The 21072-nt window shown below is 36.5% G+C and overlaps 1 long non-coding RNA gene across 1 annotated transcript; it reads right to left on the bottom strand.

Annotated features, from left to right (window-relative positions):
• Positions 1-8235: 8235 nt before the first annotated feature.
• Positions 8236-19272, bottom strand: LOC141487035 (uncharacterized). Its single transcript, XR_012468172.1, has 2 exons — positions 18731-19272; positions 8236-8419 (listed from the first exon to the last, which is right to left on the bottom strand). It is a non-coding gene; the product is annotated as an uncharacterized lncRNA (long non-coding RNA).
• Between the last annotated feature and the right edge of the window lie 1800 nt (positions 19273-21072).

The following is a 21072-nucleotide window of genomic DNA, read 5'->3' as shown; positions in this document are numbered from 1 at the left end:
ATCCATAGGATTTGAAGTAGGAACAAGGGATGAAGTTAGTTTTTGAGCAGTTGTGCAGTAAAAATTATTGAGTGTTTCCGGATCTATATTGACGTGTTCTGGAATTGAATTTGATTTCTTAGACTATTCACTATGGCCCTGTTTTCTTTGATTTTATTATCAGCTTTGTTTATTCTACTCTTGTAATGAATTTCTTTTGCATGTTTAATGAGCCGTCTGTAAATTTGACGATATTTGTTGAAATATGTTATAAACAATTTATCGGAAAAATATTTTCGTATTGAGTGTAGCGATCTCGAGTTGGTCGCAGAAATTTTGATGCCCTGTGTGCTCCAAGATTTATTTATCTTCTTAATCTTTATTTTCCATTCAGGAAAACATTCTTCAAAAAGTCTGGTTAATAATCTTTGATATAGAATCGCTTGAAGGCAAAACCTCTTCCCATGCAGTTTGATCGCAATTGTGTTTGAATTTGTTAAAATTTTTGAAGCTGTATATTCTACCAAATTCGAATGATTTCTTTGAGTTTTTACTTATAATAGGGAATTTAAAAATTATACCTTCATGGTCTAGCTAGACTAGCTGGGATCACACTGCACGTCAATTTTTCTTCATCCAGGTTTGTGCAAATATAGTCTATAGTAGAAGATGAATGTTGTGAGATTCGTGTTGGTTCTTGAACTGACATCTTCAAGTTATATGATAAGAGCAATGTGTGGAGTGCCTGAGTATATGCAAAATTTTTATCATCATAATTTATGTTGAGATCTCCAGCTACAATAAGCTGAGAACTGACAGGAAGGTTTGACAAAAGAATCTCCAGTCTATATAAAAAAGCTGTGACATTACACATTGGTGGTTCATAAATACAAATAAAAAGATATGATTTTCAGTATCATGTAATAATGATAATTCAAATTCCTTTTCAACTATGACAAGCATCATTGTAGGACAATATTGTAGGACTCAATCTCTGATTGAGTCCTACAATATTGTCAATACTTTGAAGCTGTTACATAATTCGGGCATTCGAAGGGTTCTTCAGATCTTAGCCAATGTTCTGTTAGGAAAACAAAATTTGAAAAATTATGTTGTTCAAGAAAAATATAAAGTTCATTACCCTTATTACGTACAGATTGGATGTTCAACAGCAACAATGAAACTCTTTTGTCAACATTACAATTTTTTGTTATTCCAGGCTTTTTTAATTTGTCAAGTCCTCTGGTGGTAAGGTTGTATTTGGTGTCTCCTTCACTAAAAAAGAGAACGTCGCTCCTTGCGTTCCCAAAAGTTTTTTGGAACTATCCTGGTTGTCCTGAAGCATGTCTATTTTCTTCAGTTTTTCCCGATTATTTCTTCTATACCTTAATTCATTGATTATCTTCATTATTTCTCTACTCAAATAGCGAAGCTACTACTGCCTTCAGCCCGAATCCATCTCTTGTGTAGTTTGAACGCCTTATAAAGTTATTACATTCCAAAAAATGGATATTATCCAACTTCAAGAAGTGTACTTTTTTGTGGAAATTCAAATTATTTTTGTATATTCTTCGATTTATGCTGACGTCATATCTGTAAGGCTCTGAAATAATAAGCCATTGTGTGTGTTGTGTTTCTTCAACAAGGGTATCAAATAAACTTTCATTTGTTTCATTAACCCATAGCACTATGATATCCTTTCTGGAGAAGTCTTTTGAGTTCATGATAGCAGTATGAATCAGCTCTTCATCGGTCGCTCCTGGTTTTCTGATCGACTGAACAGAATATTCTCTGGTTTGTGCTAGATGATTTATCATTCCACTTCCATAATATCCTGACACGGGTAAAATCCTATTTTTTGACTTGTACGCTTGTAAGGATACTTCAAGATATATGTTTCCTTTATTTTTTAATTTTTCCTTTTCCACTAGGTTATGAACTACGTTTAGTTGTTTCGTGGTGCTGTACTTTTCCTCTGATAGTTTCGTAATATTGTGGTCTTGCTTCAAACTGGCATAATCACATTTTAATTTCTCTAGTTCTTCTGAATAGACTTCTTCCTCCTATGTCATTGTTTCAAAAGATGTTATCATGTTTTTATTGATAGCGCTGAGGTCTGTCTGTTAAATCATTTTGATATCTGTTCAAGTCGACTTTTATTACTTCTAATTCTTCCTGTAAGACAGCATTTTTTTAATGAGATTAGTAATTTTATTTTTTTTGTTCTGAGATGATTCTTTTATGTTCGTTAAGCAGGATATACTTTTTCCACAAAATCGTTCAGAGTTACATTCATTATTCATTCTGTAGTGTTCGGTATCTTCTGTATACACCGTCAGCAGTCATGAAAATTATCCTTAGAAACACCCTCTTTCCACATCTTTCTGGAGAGAGAGAGAGGCTAGATGGGCAGCATATTGCCAATTGCACGAAACAGGTCAATGTGTAGCATAGCAGTCTACTAGTTGAAACTGAAAGGCACAGTATTCTGGAAATAACCTTCAACTGAATGCCTCCAACACTCAAATAGGAACACCCTTATACAGTCCTTATCCGACTGGAGGTGACTGGATCCTCCATTAGCAGAAAATATATCAGATAGCTGGTAGTTATAGATGAATACAAATGATTTAGGAATAATACTCTAAAACAATAGCTCGAAAGCATTCATTTTATTGATGCTTCATAATGATATTGCCAACTCAAATTTGAATGAATACGAAGCTATAAAAATTTGGTACTCTCATTTTCCCTCGTGATTAAATCGCATGTGAATCTGTTTAAAACACTCCTTTCACACCGGAGCGTCTTTCGCTAATCAAGTTAGCATCAACAGAAGATGGCAGTTTTAATCATCTCCTGATGGTGATAACTTGGTTAGCGAAACGCTCGTCGACAGACAGTATTTCTGTTTTGGTTTTGCGGAGGAGTGTTTTCGAAAGATGTGTTTTCATCGAAAACTAATATTTTACAACATTTTGGCTGATTGCGGAGTGTAATTGCGAAAAAGTGGTTCACGTTGAGAAAAAGATTGTTCACCTCAAATCATTCGTTGCTGTCTCAAATATTCAAAAAAGTACAGAAACAAGCGAATAAGTTAATTAGTCTAAGACAAAATAAATAATCAAGTCTAACTACCCCACTATCAGGTATTCATTAAACATACATTCATAACTCTCTGATCTAAACGTACAGTGTACATAACACACTTTTATGTATACATATCTGCCCTTTTATTATATTTTTTATTATTATTTTAATTTAATTATTACATTTTATAGATCAGGCTTATGTTTTAATAGCATACCCATGCACAAGGTTTCACCTTTCATGGGTTTTCTATTGTATTTGCTATTATTGTTACTCACTCTCTTGTACATCTAAATATTATGAGCTAATAAATTATAATAATTTACATCACACGTTAAAAGGTGAGACCTCGTTAATCCTTAGCTCGCACAAGTTTCGACTTCTGAGGGTTGTCGTTCGTAGGGGTGCGACATCTGGTTAACGGAAAAACAGATTTCAAACAGATAAACATATTAAACATTCGTCACAGCTAATTGGTTTCAAACAAGAGCATTCACATCTTGCCTAATAAAAAAGTGTTTTTACTATCATTCATATCACTATACTATAATTTTCTGTTGGATGAATGTTTCTAAATAGAAATCAGGAAAAAATATATTACTGGATCAATGGGTTTGTGATTCAGTAAACAATTTGGTTTTTTCTATTGTACAAAAAATATCGAGTCACTTTGCCTCCCTGTATTCAAAAACCCACACAAAAGACCTATTTTCAATGTATTTATATAAGACGCGAAAACGGGATCGTTTTCTGTATGGAAACTGAAGTCTCTTTATTTCACCGTGCAGCTTCCATTCATTCAGTAATAGACTATTAATTATTAAGACTTCCAGACGTATAGAGTTTGTTTCATTTAGGAATCGTATAGGGAATGATTGATAAAAAGTTTTCTTTCATATTTGTACTTATTTCAAAGGAGAGCATTTCTGGTTTGTAGCTAGTGTGTTTCATGTTGTTCGAACAATAGAAAGTATTTCCATTTCCACTCGGCTACAGGATATTTGTTCGTGAAGTTTGTGGTTATGAATCGCTTGGAGCTAGCTTTTGATTTGGAAACTGTCTTTTTGTTTCGTTAATAGAATGTTTTACCCATACGTGATTTATTTTTATTTCATCAATAGCAGGGTATACACACATGAAGTTTCATGTATGAGATTTGGCCCTCCACAGTTTAGGTTGTTTTCACGAAAACAAAATCATTTCTCTGTTCATTGTAATAATACTATTCAACTAGAAATCTGGCTCCATCATCAATTTCATCCCAAGAGAAAACAACATACTTGATATAAAAAACTATTGGGCATATGACCCGGGAGTTGTGATTCATTTAAATCTACGGGTTTTCAACTCAATTTCATTGATCAATATAAAAACATAAGCTTTTACGCCAGGAGTCACTATCAAAGGGAACAAAATTTGGGCTGCTAGGCCGTGGTCGAATAAAACTTGAAGTACCAAAAGTTTCGTCTACTACTGCAGTAGACATCATCAGTAGTATGTGCGTTGGAATTTGTCTCGACTTCAGTTAGTCGTTGCTGAGACTTCAAAGTTCAAACTTCTTCCTCGCAGTCAAGGCACATACCACTGATGATGTATGTCGCAGTAGCAGACGAAACGTTTCGTACTTCAGGTTCCGTTCGACCATGGTGTAACAGCCCAGATTTTGTTATCTGCAGTTGTTTGAATGATTTGGACATATCATTCAACATACCACTCAGTCATTGCTGAGACTGAGAAATAATGTTCGTCCTCGCAGTCAACGCACATACCACTGATGATGTCTGTCGCAATAGCAGATGACCCGTTTGGTACTCCAGGCTCTATTTGATCATGTCCTACCAGTCTACTGAAAATTATTTTTTAGTTTTTATATTTCTGGAATAACCCGCGACGACATTTTGTTCTGCTCTACCACAGTATTGCCTTGAAATAGGAGCCTCTAAAGAAGGCTGTTCGCTGATGATGATTTGGTTTTTACAAAAATTGAAATACTTCGAATGAACTAACAGAAATCGTCTATTTCCTTTTGAGAAAACAAAATAAAGCAAAACAAAACGAGAAGCAGATCTCTTGCAAAGCACTATAAAAAGGATCAAACTACTCAACAGTGTACCATGTTCATCAGAAAAATCAAGAACAAAGAATAACATTGTCTAATTGAATGCATTGAAATAGCAATTCGAATGTAAAATCCAAATGTTTCATCTACACTGGAGAGGAAGAGTCTTCAGACAAATATGTTCTTCTTTTATTCTTTTAGAACCATATTGTAATAGGTCTATATTCTAGTAAAATATATAATGAATATATACTGAAAAATTATTGGTAATAAAAGCAATTTTCAATGTAACTGGTATTATGGCGGTTAGTTTTCAAAACTATTTTATCGTAAATGCGGTGGCCCTGTTTGTGATTCTGAAATAGTGGTAATAAGAGTGACGCGTTCAAAAATTTCTCTTACAAATTCGAAATTACTGAGTTAAACGATTCAAACTGGATTCCGGTGTTCGATATCTGATGTGGACACAGTAAAAATATTCGAGTGTAATTTTGAAGAAATCGTTCTGAATATTCACCCAAACTGAATTCAACCATATGTCGTATTCATCGAGTCAGTAATAGTGATGTAATTTTTGTGTTAATTACCAAATCAAACTGTTATAAAAAAAATGAAAAAACTTTCAGGGGAAACACACATTACGTGTTACCATCAAAACCCATTTTTCAAAAATACATTAAAATGATGAAAATATCTGCGATTTAACCAAATGAAATTATATATGCAAGGATGTAAGTTGGGCTTCTATTTATTTATTTGTATCTACCATTTAGTAGAATTTTGGGTTTGAACTTTTTTATACAGATCCGTTTTATGTGAATGAAAGTCCTAGTCATCTCTTGATGATTGGTTAGCGAAACGCGCGTTGAGAAAGTATTTTTGTAGTGGTGTGTTTCCAATGGAACCAATTTCAATCTGGCCATCATATATGATATCAGTACATATAAATGGAAAATGCCTTGAATAGATTTCTTGTCAAGCCTCAACCTGTGTAAAATCCAATTCTATTTTTTCTAATACTGATAAATATGATTGAATACGGAGGCGTATTTCATTTATATACACTAATGATTTTGTTGATATTGTTTTGCTACAGATTCAACTACTGATATGTGATGGAATTGGCCAATCAATATCGTATTCAAATATTATTTTATTGTGAGATTTTCACTGTGAAGTTTATAAAATCATTGAAATCGCGGTTTTTATGGTTTTGTCATAATGATTGCAACTACTAAGTCTTCAATGTCACCTTCAGAAACATCTTTAGGTGAGAAATATTCATCAATATTTTTCAAAGGAATAATTCAGAGGTTGAAAAGTGAGTATTATTATTCTGCAATATAATGATAATAATTTTTCTGAATTTAAAGAAACTCAGTATCTATCGAACCAGTCTGACGACGGTGGTGAGCTGAATATTTCAACGAAATCACGCTTGAAAGAAATTAAACAAAAACTGGATATTCCCAGATGCTCTCATTTCTTGACACCTTTACGAACTGTGGAAATTTCTTAATGGAATCATCTAGGAAGACCAACTTTGTTAAACCGGGATAGGAGACACTGCAAGCATAGCAATGACACAAGGAATACTGTGAACTTGAGAGTTTCAATAGGATTTTTTATCCAAACCACCTTGAAATTGATAATTAATGAAAAAATTCTGAATCAATATTGAAAATAAATGGTCACTTTTCAAAAGACTCAGAGTGTCAATTTTCTTTCCAATGATGGCTTTGATAGAAATAATAACAAAATACAGGGTCTTACCCTAGGGCTTAATACACTAAACCTTACAACTTCTGATCGAAATCTTATTTCCAGAAATATCCAAGAAACATCAAGACATTTGTTTGACACTTCTCCAAATAGACTTCTCTAATTCTTGAGATCCAGGATTCCGGCAGTCTCCAACAGTATCCATCTCAGACGTATATTTTACAGTGCAGCCAGATACGTACAGGATAATCTTCTTCTTGTAATCAATGTATTCAATTTATTCCTGGTTTCTTGATATGAGTGGTTGATTCTCATGCTTTTTACGATTCTATGATTTTTTGTGATCACATGATCTTCATGGTTTTGACGGCTCTATGATTCTATTGCTTGGCAAAACTATGATACAAAAAAAAACTGCAGTGAAAAATCGTAATGACGATTAGTTACAATTAACAAATTCAAAATATGATTTTATATAATCCACTTTCAAATTCATATCTATAAATACCTTTGAAGTTGGAAGTCAAAAAGTTTATACAATAATTCCAAAATTATAAGACAACAATAGAAACTAATTGGCTTTCCGAGGCGACTTCATTGATTCCAGTGGCTCATTTGCTTTTTCAGCTGCAGGAAAACCCGGAACAACCTGCAGCACCACATCATCTGAAGATCTTGATTCGGCAATGTCCTCTTTCCCATAAAACAAAATGTAGGGTGTCTCCAGAGGCGGCTCCAATAAATTCAATACATCGCCAATACACTTGAACACTTCGTGACACGACTATCGTCAAACATAAACTAATTCGTTTCATCTGTGACCAAGGCGTAATAATTACCAAATTCAACGCCAGCATCACGGTGAACAATGACTGAATGAATATTATAATAGTGGTCTGCTAGATTGAATTGTTCATCTATTTCGAACCTTCGTAAGAGTTTGGTGCTTACGTCAGAGGCTGAGTCATGTTTGAAGATCATCAATGTTATTATTAAATTGAATGGTGCATCAGCTATACTTGTTTCCTTATAACAGTCAGTTAGTTTGCCGTATGTTTGGCAATACTTTAGATCATCACCTACTAAAAGTTCCATTTCCAGATGATTTAACAATAAGTCTGATTTTCAAAAAAAAAAAAATTTACATCGCCTCCCTCGTGTTCTCTATATGAAGCCGAAAAGACATTTTCAAAACTTCATTCTTCACACATAGAATTGGTATTGGTTCAAAGTTCAGAAAACTCTCAGATTTGTTGGAATAGACATATACACAAAGCCCACCGATTATAAGTATGACATTAATGAAAGTAGATATCTTTCTGTGTACTCACTTCTCACTCTACGTTATACTACACTATGAAAATAAGGTCTATGACAGAATAAAGTAAGGACAGAACGAGTCGACGTCTATTTGTATACCTAACCGTAACATGAATGTTATGTGGTTTTAATATAACATTAATAGGTATAAATAATCAAAATACACAATATGGACTTTGAATAGGTTTCAGCATGCTCATTATGATTTATTTGAAGAACTACTGTAGGCTGTTCAGAAGAATCCCAGATCTGTGAAAATATAAAATGAAAATTTAAATAATTGGCATGTTACAATCTACAAGTTGAAATTGGCAGAAATGGTTTCTTTGTGTTCAGATTGTGACGCAAACAATATGAAATGAATAGTGGAAAAATGGAATGTCACAATATTATGCTTAATTGAATTGACATTTCCAACACATGGTAATAATTATATAATTTTCAAAAACATTTTTTCAGTTCAATTCTGTTGCTATCGTATTTGTAATAAATTTTTATGATATATCTTTCTTTCATTCGTGAAAAATGATAACTTATAATACATCATTGAAACGGTAAAATCTGTTTTTATTTAAAACAGAAATAATTCAATGTAGCGCCCATAAGACAAAATAAAGTTGATGGTGGTGGCCGGAAGACGAAACGCCGGATGGAAAATCTGAAAACACCATTATATATCAGAGAAAAGGTGGCAATGTGGAAGTGCAATTTATTTTCGAATTCCGTCACTGCATATTGTTATGTTTTTGCCAGAAATTCCTTTCTTTATTAATTCTTTTGTGGCGATTGAGATACCAGCCAGTTCTGTTTGGACCACGCCTGGTATTTATTCCCATTCTCCACTTAATTCTTAGGCTTAGTGATCTGGAATACACTCCACACCCTGAGCCTTCTTTGGTTTTTGAGCCGTCTGTGCAAATCCGTATTGCATTTATATCATCTGACTCTATGTTCTGCTTTATTTGTATTTTGTAGGGTTTACTAAACACAAACCTGGGTTCAATTGCATCGCTTGTTGCCTGCAGCAGAGGTTGCGCAGTAAGCGCTTCCCGCCAAAGGCCCAGCCTCAATTGACCCATTCCTACTTCGAGATTTACACCAGCCGTGCCCAATCGTACCATGGCCATCAAGGCAACCTCCTTAACCTACAGATCAAGAGGGGTCAGACCCGTGATTAATTCTATTGCCGCGGTTGGTGTTGTTCTCATGGCTCCTGTGATGTTTAAACAAGCCATTCGCTGTATTTGGTATAATTTTTGGATGGCCGTTGCTTGTAGAGCATTCGGTCCCCATGCAATGGCTTCATATGTTGACATAGGTCTTATTATTGCAGTGTAGATCCAGGTGACCACACAGGGTGAAAGGCCCCATGCGCGTCGCACTGTCCTCCGACATTGCTCGTAAGCAACGTATGCTCTTTTTGCTCTACTCTGTGGATGAGAGTTCCAAGTTAGCTTTCTGTCGAGGATAGTACCAAGGTATTTTACCTCTCCAGAGAAGTTTAGTTTGCTTTTGAAGATTTCGGGAGGTTTTAAGCCCGTTAAACTTCTTTTCCTGGTGAAAAAGACCATCTCAGTCTTCTTGGGATTGATCGACAGTGAGTGTTCCTTACACCATGTTTCTATCAATTTGAGCCCATCCTGCGCTCTATCGCACAGTGTGTTTACAAACTTGCCGGTCTGGAAGATAACTTTGTCATCTGCGTATGCAACTGTGTAGAATCCATTTTTGTTAAGGTGATTAATCAGGGTATCCAGAACTATGTACCAGAGAAGGGGTGATAAGACCCCTCCCTTCCCTTCATGACTGTGATGTCTTCTACATTAATAGTTATTGCTCTACTAGAGAGCATCTTGAGTATCCATTCTCCTACTACCAGGGGTACATTCTAGGAGTGTAGTTGCTGGGTAATTATTGGAAAGGTTGTTTTATCAAACGCTCTCTCGATATCTATGAATATACCCTGGGTGGATTCTTTATTGTCCAATGATCTCTCGATTCTGCCAACCACAGAGTATATGCATGCTGATTTGGATGAAGTGGATTGTGAACTAGTACTTCATCACTTATGTACCGCTCACATAGCCTCTCCATGGTTTTTGAGAAAAATGATGTGAGACTAATTGGTCGGAATGCTTTTGGTAGGGTGTAGTCTATCCTACCTGGTTTGGGTATAAATACTAGTCTTACTTCTCTCCACTTACTGGGAATATACCTCAGAGCTAGAGAGGCTCTGAATATTCCAACCAGGTGCGGCATAAGAGTGTCCAGTCCCCACTAAAGTAGGGTTGGTCTTATACCGTCAGGTTCTGGTGACTTGAAGGGGGAAAAGCCCGATAAAGCCCATCTTATTTTGTCCTCATCAATTACTGCACTAGCAGATAGCCAGTCGTATTGTGAGGGTGTTGTTCGTACATCCATCCAGTTCATCGTTCCAGGAAAGAGAGAACCTGGGAAGTGAGTTTTCATAAGAATCTCAACACTCTCGTGGAGGTTGGCGGCTTTGTCGCCATTTTCCCTCGTCAGGATGCCGATACTCTTATGGTGGTCATTTGAGAGTGCCTTCTGTAGCCTAGAAGCTAGTGGAAAGTCTTCGACTGCCTCACAATAGGCTCTCCAGGCTTCTCTTCGCTTTCGTCTGCAGACTTTTTTGAACTCTCTGAGGTGGCTTGATATATACCCCAGCCCTCTTTGAGTCTTGTACGTTTGGCCTTGTTGAAGGTCGTTCTCGCTGTCTTCCTGAGGTGTTCCAATTCATGGCACCGTCATGTGTTGGTTGTGCCATCTGTTTGAATCATCCTCATCGGACAGGATTCCTTGTAGGCAGTGTCTATTTTGTTGTGGATAGATACCGTGTACCTTTCCAGTTCTTCATTGTTGCCAGGAGTCAGGACCTCTGTTTCCCGCAGAGCTCCTCTTGAGAGTCGATTGTAGAGAGCTATATCCGCCCTTTTCGGGTCACGGGATTTTACAGTGGTCCTGAGATCTTGGTTCACCGAATGGGTCAGCCACCGGTGGTCTGACATTGAGATATGGTCCGAGACTTGCCAGTCTTGGATTTTGTTTGATATTTTGGCTGTAGTAAGCGTGATATCTATTAATGTTTGGCTACGGGCGTTAATAAATGTCGGCTCCGTGTCTCTATTCAAGATTGTTAGATCTTTCTCAATTATATATTCATATAGGGACTTACCTCAAGCGTTGATACCTTTGCTGCCCCAGCTCAAGTGGTGAGAGTTTGAGTCGCAACCCAATATGAACCTCCACTCTCTGGTTGAGGCAGCGATCCACTAGTACCTCCATTTCTCTGGTTGGTGGTAGGGTGGCTGCATCTGAAGGGAGGTACACTGATGCGAGTATCAACGCCATATATTTGCCTTTTCCAACTGGACATTCAACTTTAACCGCACTGAGGTCGACGGTGCTGAATTTGTCCATCGAGAAGGCTCTGTATTTCCTAGGAACGTAGACAGCCGTCCCAAGTTACTGATTGCTTGGTAAGCTGAAAATTCGACCAGTTAAACAACTGAAACCAGTTATTTTGGTCTTTATTATTCACGGCTCCTGGATCAAAGCTATTGATTCCTCCAATACATCAAGGTGGCGACATAGTATCGCTGTTGCCTCCTTTTTGTGTTGGAGGTTGCATTGTATGATTTTTATCTTTTTTCCAACGTCCTTGCCCATGAAACAGTTGTTAGATTCAAGTTTCCTTTAGAGATTCATCTGCTCCCCCACTAGGGGAAAAGTGGCCTCTATGTTTTTGGGTGCCTCCTTCGTCAGGTCATCGACTGTCATCTGTTCAGATGCTTCGACTTCTTTTTCGAAACCCATGGTGGCCTTGGGATCAATATCCATTTTAGATGGCTCGACTTTCAAGGACCTAGAGTCTCCAGAGGTGTCGTCTTGTGGACGTCCTCCGAGATCCAGAGTGAGGCTTTGGTAAGTTTTGGGAGCTCATCCACACTGACGACCGCAAGTGATGCCTCCTCCCATGGCTTAATATTCATTGTGGCTTTCTTCAGCTACTTTAGTGTCACGTCGTCGTCGCAGACCACTCTGATGATTTCACCAGAGTATGTCCACGACTTGAACGTCGCGTCGGCGGTTTGCTGTTGTTTCCGGAGGCGGAGAAGATGATCTTGTCCAGCTCCTCCAACAGTTGTTTTTTGATGAGACTTTCTCGTTCTGCGGTAACCTTACCGTACGGGTTTGTCACATCTATGATGACTACCTTGAGGTGTCTCAAGGCGCTCTCCACGAAGATTTTGGAAGGTGCAGTGGCATTACTGTCGCTGTGCAGCTTCTTTAAACTTCTTGGGGTTCCCTCCGTGGAGGTACTCGCGTGAGGGCGCTTTCCTGCAGTGGCAGCCGGTTCCTTGCCTTTTTTCAAGGCGGAGCTCTTGGCGCCCGCCGCAAGAGGTGCCCTTGTTGTTGGAGATGGAGTGGAGAGGTGGAGGGTGCACTCACAGTTGCTGCAATTCCTGCCTCTTTTGCTCTCTTTCTCCTCTTGGCCTCAGCGCCGGGGATCGTTCGTAACCGCATATCACCCTGCGGCCATTCAGCTGTCGGCACGATTCCTTACATCTTAGCTTGGATAGGTCCGCGGTGGCATGTTTTGCAGGGCTTTTGGGGGGTTTCAGTTCCCCTCATCCTACCTATTTCTGCCACTGACCAGGAGTCCGGCGACCCCGTCCGTAAGGCCACATTGGCTTCCCAGACCGGGCCTCCAGTCCCCTGGCTGTTCCCCAATCCGCCACCTGGGGACGCGCCCGATAGGTAGCCCAACCCACGGGATTTGGTGGAGGTACTTAACCGGGTACAAGGTATCCCCCTGTATATTAATCTGCCGCGCTTTAGTAAATCCCGAAATCCCCGCTTGGGCTCCCCTATTACAACATGTGTGCTTGCAGTTGGTTGACTACACCAAAAATAAAATCACAGTGAAAATTTGGTTATTTCCATCTTAAAAGCGTGAGAATATACAATAATAGTTCAATTTCGTACTGAAGGAAATGCAATTTCATCAAAATGTAAGTTCATGTCGTACAAATTATGTATCATGGACAAATAACATGTTTGATATTGCATATGATTCGGACAGTGGTGTAAAATATGAAGAGTGTTATTTTGCATTAGAAAAATAAGGGCATACATATGGAACTAATGAGTATTAACTAGTGTTAGCTGGTGTAAAATATCGTGTTTTCCAATGACTATTGAAAGAAGCTTCAAGCATGTGAACTTTTCTTGTTGATTAAGTAGTCAAAATGACTCATAAATCACACTTTCAAACCAATCACAGATGGGCAAAGTGATGATTTTACAATTGAATTTTGATTATTTTCAATCACAAGTGAGCTTTCAACATTTCTAACTTCCAAATATGTTCTCATAGGTTTTGCATGGCTTTCACTTCTCCATCATTATGCAACAAACTGAGAAAATCTTCCAAAGGAAAGAAGAAAGCTATCATTTTCAAAATAAATTTATTCACGAAAATATGTAGATCATGAAAATAGGTAACTTTCAGACACAAACTGGAAAAAAAGTTCTCTTGAAACAACTACATTTATATAAACATCAAATTACACGAAATAAAAATAATTTCGATACATTTTTTTGTATAACACCAAATCGCTATTTGTGCTATATAGATATCCCATACAGGTAAACCATCCATGTATACCACTCATACAGGTATACCAACTTAAATTAATTTTACAATTTTGCCTTATCTATTATTTTACAATAAATATGTTCATCTGTTACAGCTGTATATAAAACAATTTTCAGCTATATAAAAATTAATTTCACAATATTGCCTATCTACATTTATTTTTGCAACGTGTCCTTATGTAGTAATCAGTAAACCCAACAATATTATTTTAACAAGCTATATAGTATGCCCTTTGGTATAGGTCCGTCATCGTTATTCATAATATTATTGTGTTTACTTATTTCTACACTCTCATAGGCATCTAGTTGTCTGTTGTTGTTAACTTGTCTAACTAATCTTAATGAACTGAAGTCTCTGGAATGGTTTTGTTACAAAATATGATGGGCGACTGCTGATTTTTCAGGTCTTCCATATTTAAAGTGATATGTGTTCCTTATATCTTACTTCAATAGATCTTTTTGTATGTCCATAATATTTCGCATCGCAGTCCTCACATTCAATTTCGTGAATTCCAGATTTTTCCGAATTCTCGACTTTGTCTTTTGGACTTCCTAAAAGGCTCTGTAGTTTATGACTTTTTTTAAACCTTCATACCTAGTTCCTTGAAAATCTTTTCAAAGTTCTTCGTATATTGATGGTATGGAACTGAGATGTATTTATCTTGGTTTTGTCCTTTCTGAAAGTCGAGATTTCGTTCATTCTTAACCTAAACTTCTTCTTCCTTATTATGTCATCTACAATACCCCTCGAGAAATCGTTAGTGGCTGCTATTTCCTGTATTATACGTCTTTCTTTTGTGAACCTATCATGTGTTAGAGGAAAAGTCAAAAGACGATGCACTAAAAAATTCAACCCAGCACGTTTGTGCTGTCCACAGTGATATGAACTGTCAGGAATATACCTGTACGTGCTTGTTTCTTTTCTAAATATATCGTATTCTAACCCTCCATATTGGCTTCTTATTATCAAAACGTCAAGAAATTGTAGTTGTCCCTTATTTTCTAACTCATACGTGAATTTTATTGATGGACATCTATTATTTAAAATGGAAACAAAGTCCTCAATATTCGACTTTTTGGTATCGAATATCGCGTAAATATCATCCACATACCTTAGCCAAATTCTAGGAAAATACTTCGACTTTTCCTTCGACTTACAGATTCGAAATGGAAACCAAAGAAAAGTCGAAGTATTTTCCTAGGATTTGGCTAAGGTATGTGAATGATATTCTCGCGATATTCGATAGCAAAAAATCGAATTCTTAGATGTTTTGATGAAGAGGACTGACACTAAGTGGGAAACATCTGTATGCCAAAAACCCACTCATACGGCACAGTATCTGAACCACGAATCCAACCACCATCAATCAACTAAAAGAGGAATCAACAAGACGCTATTAGACCGTGCTTTCGGGCTCTGTAACACGAAGGAAGGTCTCGAGAAGGAACTAGACATCATCAAAAATGATCTTCAACGGAATGGCTACTCTAAAGCGATGGTAGAAAAGACCTTGGCTAAAAGACAGCAGGAGCCTCGCAAGGAAGAGAAGCCGTCACAACCAGTGCTTGCACTTCCCTACATCAGAGGATTATCGGAGAGGATAAGAAGAATTGGTTCCAAGTACAACATCAGAACCTGCTTCAGATCCGGTAACACTATCCGTAGCAGCCTCACGAAAACCAGACCACCAAACGCAGACTGCGATTCCAAGAATTGCATTCACCGGATACCTTGTGAGTGCGGAAAATCCTATATTGGTGAAACTAAGATGCGATTGAATGTTCACATTGCCGAGCACAAGAAACACACACAGCGAGGGGAAACCAGCAAATCAGGAATAGCAGACCATGTTTGGACACATCAACACAACATCGAGTGGTCCCAAGCTGAGATCTTGCATAGAGTGTAACATTGGTTTAGGAGAAAATTCAATGAAGCCGCTACATGTTGTCCAACAACGTATTCAGCCAAGCCAGCGTAGAAATACGCAACATATGGAAACCCATCATCAAGCGAAAAATGGCCAACTCCCGCCAAACGGTCATCTCCCACGGAACCAGTGAACCGGGGATAAGTGAAAGTACTCGAACGACTTATAAATAATCATCTCTCGGAGGAATCAGTCCAGTCATCACCCGAAGACGATTGTAGATACTAACAATCGAAACGTCGTGATCTAACGTGACTTGGAATCTCTCAACTTTTTATTTTCATTTTCTTTTTTCATTTCTTTATTTTTATTTATTTTTGTTCAATTGTTCTTATTTACTTGTATTTTATTTCACTATTATTTCATTTCAGGTTTATTTTGCTTAATATAATTGTTATTTTCAGCTATTCATTTTTAATTCTTCTTTTTTAGTTGTTTCAGGGATTTCATATCATTTTATATAGTAGACAATAGAAGTCCGAACCAGTGAAATTATCATGAAACATTGTCAATCACCTTCAAACAAACGTTAAAAAATCGAATATTGAGGAATTCGTTCCATTTTAAATAATAGATGTCCATCAATAAAATTCATGTATGAGAAAATAAGGGGCAGCTACCATGTCTTGACGTTTTGGTAATGAGAAGCCAATATGGAGGGATAGAATACGATATATTTAGAAAAGAAACAAGCACCTACAGGTATATTCCTGACAGTTCACATCACTGTGGACAACACAAACGTGCTGGGTTGAATTTTTTAGTGCATCGTCTTTTGACTTTGCCTCTAACACATGATAGGTTCACGAAAGTAAGACGTACAACAGAGGAAATAGCAGCCACTAACGGTTTCTCGAGGGGTATTGTAGATGACATAATGAGGAAGAAGAAGTTTAGGTTAAGAATGAACGAAATCTCGACTTTCAGAAAGGACAAAAACCAATTCGGTCAATTTCGGTCTAAATTAAATTTTTTCCCCTCAATTTTCAAAAAATTCAAAATGTTGTTTGCTATAAAATTTGATAGTATTTCTTTCATTCGAGATATGTTTCACAAATTAATCCTATTTTGAAATTATCCTGTTATAAGTGGAAGAGAAAGTATATCATTTTAAATATTGAACAAAAGTCATTTTTTGCGAAGGAAAATCAGTGTTTAATCGACCTCAAGACGGAGGCAGATTTTGGCTTCCGAAACGTTAAGATAGGTATTGTATTATTTCTTAGCAAGTTACAGATGATTAGAACATTTTTCTTTGTGAAAAATACATTAATTTTACGCAGTAACTCATCGGGGTAAACTAAAAAGTTTGCATTTTCCACACCTGTATGAAGTTCTTCATTATAATTTTCGTATTTTTCAGATTGTGGAAGGTGAAAATACCCAAAAAAGGTCGATAAAAAATATAGTATTCTACTTGCGATAAATGACCATTATTTGCCTGAATGATATGCAACGCTTGCCTTCGGCTCGCATTGACTTCATTTTTATGAGTCATAGACAAATTTCTCGCCTATTTAATAATAAACTTTAACCGTACACTTTCCAAACGAATGCAGTGACGTTATTTCGTAAATATTTGTTGAGTGGAATCAGTTCAATCCATTTAATTAATTATTCAGTCCACAATGTTATATAGATATACTTTTCAAATATAACAACTCTTTCTTGAGGAACCGAAACGATTATATTCGAGTATCACATATCGTCTCTTCGCTGATAAAACGGCAACTTTCCGAAAACTTTCCTTTATGAACTCAGCCGTAATGATATATTTATGATTTCAGAGAGATAGCGACAACTTGCAATAATCGATTATAACTTTTATTTTTGGGATAAAAGTTTCGACATAAAATTGTTCTTTTATTTATTACCTTGTAATCTCTTTTGAAATAACTTCGGATAACTGTTTTTGTTCTTCACGAACCACCAGCAGTGATGATGTGGCAGATTATGATATATATATATAGTGAATCGTTTGCTACTGAATCCAACTTCACCACACTTATCAGAGCAAGAGTGAGAAACCGTAACAGTCATTGGTATTTCTGGTCATAATTAGGCTGCAATCAATAAAATAAAAGCATAATGAGAAATGAAAATTTTTATCGTTCCTAATTTTACATGATGATCTCTTACCACGTAGTGACGGTAACATCCATCAATTCAAGTACACTGCAATAATAAAGTAACATAAATAGAGATCTATGAAATACGAACTATGGGAAATATGGTTCCTTATGAGCAATGGCATGCGATTCATGTTTTTGACTTGCAGAAAAGACAAGTGATTTCGACATGAATTTATATATGAACAGGATGAAGGAATTTGTTTTAGTAACAGGAATTTCAGTAGCAAATCTGTTTGAAAAAAATATGTTTTTCGTTAATCAGCTGTCGCCCCCATACGAAGGACAACTCTCAGAATTTGAGAAACTTGTGCGAGCTTGCCTTTCAACGTGTGATTCCTAACATGGATTCACACTGAACACATTGTATTTTCACAATTCATTAAAGAAAATATTCATGCTTTACTGAATCTCATTCTTAGGAAAAAAAGCTTTTCAATCTCTAATCATATCAACAGATTCCCCAATTTCAAGAATGCTGCAATTTTCTTTGGAACAGCTCCAATAGTATGAATGCCCATAACTTATTTTACACATTTACCATTCCTATAACCAATGAAAAATACAGGAGCCAAAAATACAACCTTTTCACGTATCCATGTATGATTATCCGCCTCCAACAAAATTTTTGCCTTCTTTGATGTGTATCCATCAGACTTTCGTCTCAAGAACAAAAATAATTTACCAAATCTGTAAGTGATACACTAATATGGTGTACGATTTAAAAAACTAACCTTGAAATGTCAATGTTGTCATAAACTTTGGAAGCAAGTTTCAACATTGGAATTTTGGTCCTCAACGAGTTAAGATAATAAACTTACGATTTTCTTGTATAGGCTTATAACACATCTTCATCAAACACCTTAACATTCTTGCTTTTACGCCACTCTTCAAAATTTACATAATCTTTTTGATATCGCTCTTGAGTTGTTTTTGGCAGAAAATCAACACTAGCTGCACATGATTCTTCCAATGTTTCTACATAATTTTAATTTTGTTTCTCAATTTCTTCAATTTCATCCATGGTCGTTGTTGAAACGAACTCGCGAACATAAGAAACTGACGTTGTTTGTAATATTGTTGTGATATTGTTAAGCTGTTGAAATTTTTTTGTAGAATTACGAGGTACATGAATTTTTCTTTCCTCGGAATCAAGATGTAATCTTTCAACAGGATCACGAAACGTTTTGAACGACACAGCCGATACGCAAATAACAGATTTGGTCGTTATAATACAATATTCAACCTAACCTCATCCGTTATTAGCTACATGTCGACTTGGTGACGTTAATAACTATTTCCATGTAAATCATCTGTCTGTCACGACAGTTGAGATTCGACGTTTCGAGACTTCAAAATAAAACTTGTCTTTCTTCTTTTTTGGTTTTGGACCAGGCACCGGAAGAACATCGCGGTTTTGCGGATTTCAAAGAATGTTTCAAGGCATTCCTTAATCAAAAATTGGTTTTTCTCAGAGGAGATAATCAATCATCTACTGTCGCAGGTTTTATGTTGGAATTATCAGAAACTTTCTAATTGAAGTCTACCTTGTCTAAGAACTCAGATATCTCAGACATATCCATCCCATTTTGTGTTTCATTGATACGACCTACTTGCTTGCAAAAAATTATGTTCAGACATATATGAATTTTTAGGACTTCATTTTCCATTTGCCTGTTCGTTGTTAACTGATAACGGCCTTAAGATCTCCCCAACTTTGAGAATAGCGGTTAGCGAATTTCCGCTTCTTGCATAACTAGATCACTCACTCCTATTGGAAGCGACATAAGAGCAGATCGTAAGCCTTATTTCCTAAAGAAGGTAATATTGTTCCTTATTGTCGTTCATTTGGATCTGAACGAGACGCATTGGCATCACAGGAGTAACTCTGCAAAACTGTCAGCGCTTCGGCGTTATCCACTTCACCTAGCTTTAAAGTAATTTCACTGAGTTTCAATTATACATATTAGTCAAATGTGTAGTATTGGAATTTCAAAGCCTATCTTCAGCTACCTTTGGACAGCTGTAAACCGATGGTATGCATACTAGAGGAAGTATAATTCATTCGATGAATAATAAAACGATGATATCATTGTGACAAAATCTTTCATCTTTATAACGTTTATCTCCATTGTTAATAAGTCAACTATTGTAGATTGGTCCCTGAAGTTGGAACTGACAATTCTCGTTACGATTTTTCTCCACCTTCTATCATTGTTAAAATAATAGGTTACTGTCTTTCTTTATATTTGACCGATGCTATCTTTACCATAACTTCCATCAATAGAAACTGATTTACTCCGTTTTTCTCTCTTTACCCACTCCCTTCTCCACTGTTTAAAAGCTGGTAGGTTATTTGAGGAGGTAATTAGACAGACAGACAGATATTTGCTGCTGGGAACTTTCTATTACTCGTAGAGAGCTTCAACTTTTCAGATCCCTTTTACTCATTCCATATGAACACATTGCAACGTTAAATATTATTTCGTCTTATCACTTTCATCATCATATTTCAAGGAAATTATTGTTATTTATGTTGAGTACTCACTCTACCTTAATATTAATTGCGGTATCGCGTTCATACTTCTCTAGTAACTTATCTATAATCAGGTATAAATGATTTTTCACCTAGGGTGAGGTATCCAACAGCGATAGGTAGGGCACGGTCACACATCAGATTCATATGTTATAATGTATGAATGTTACCCTTGGGAGGTACTTACAAATTTTTGTATTGTTTTTGGGACTGACCAGCCCTCGAGAGGATGCAAGTGAATTGGACTGATTCACTAGTATGTACGAAACATCATAGTTTTCAATAAAGAGACATGTGTGTCATATTTTAATTTCCAAATATCAGTAATAATGAATGAACTAACCACTTCTCCTGGAAATTTAAAATTGCATATTGATATTTTTTCAATTGCCAATTATTAACATTTTTTTACCTCTGACATGGAGGTGGATGGATGTACTGATAACGACCGTTCACAAAAAAGAAATGTGTACGCCATTGTTGGGATAAAATTCCTTTATAGAAATAGTCCGCCGTGACACCCAAGTTAGCTTGTCAAGTTTTTATGTCGGCGTTAGTGGTTTGACCAATCTGCATTGGCAGAAATTTGTGAAGCTTTCCTGGAATGACATCAGAAAACGAATCCAC

The sequence above is a fragment of the Leptinotarsa decemlineata genome, unplaced genomic scaffold (genome assembly GCF_025532065.1).
Source record: "Leptinotarsa decemlineata unplaced genomic scaffold, Ldec_3_MD MMD2_tig00078346_RagTag_RagTag, whole genome shotgun sequence".
Classification (NCBI taxonomy): domain Eukaryota; kingdom Metazoa; phylum Arthropoda; class Insecta; order Coleoptera; family Chrysomelidae; genus Leptinotarsa; species Leptinotarsa decemlineata.
Note: the sequence above shows the minus strand (reverse complement) of the source record. Positions and strands in the feature narration are given on the sequence as shown.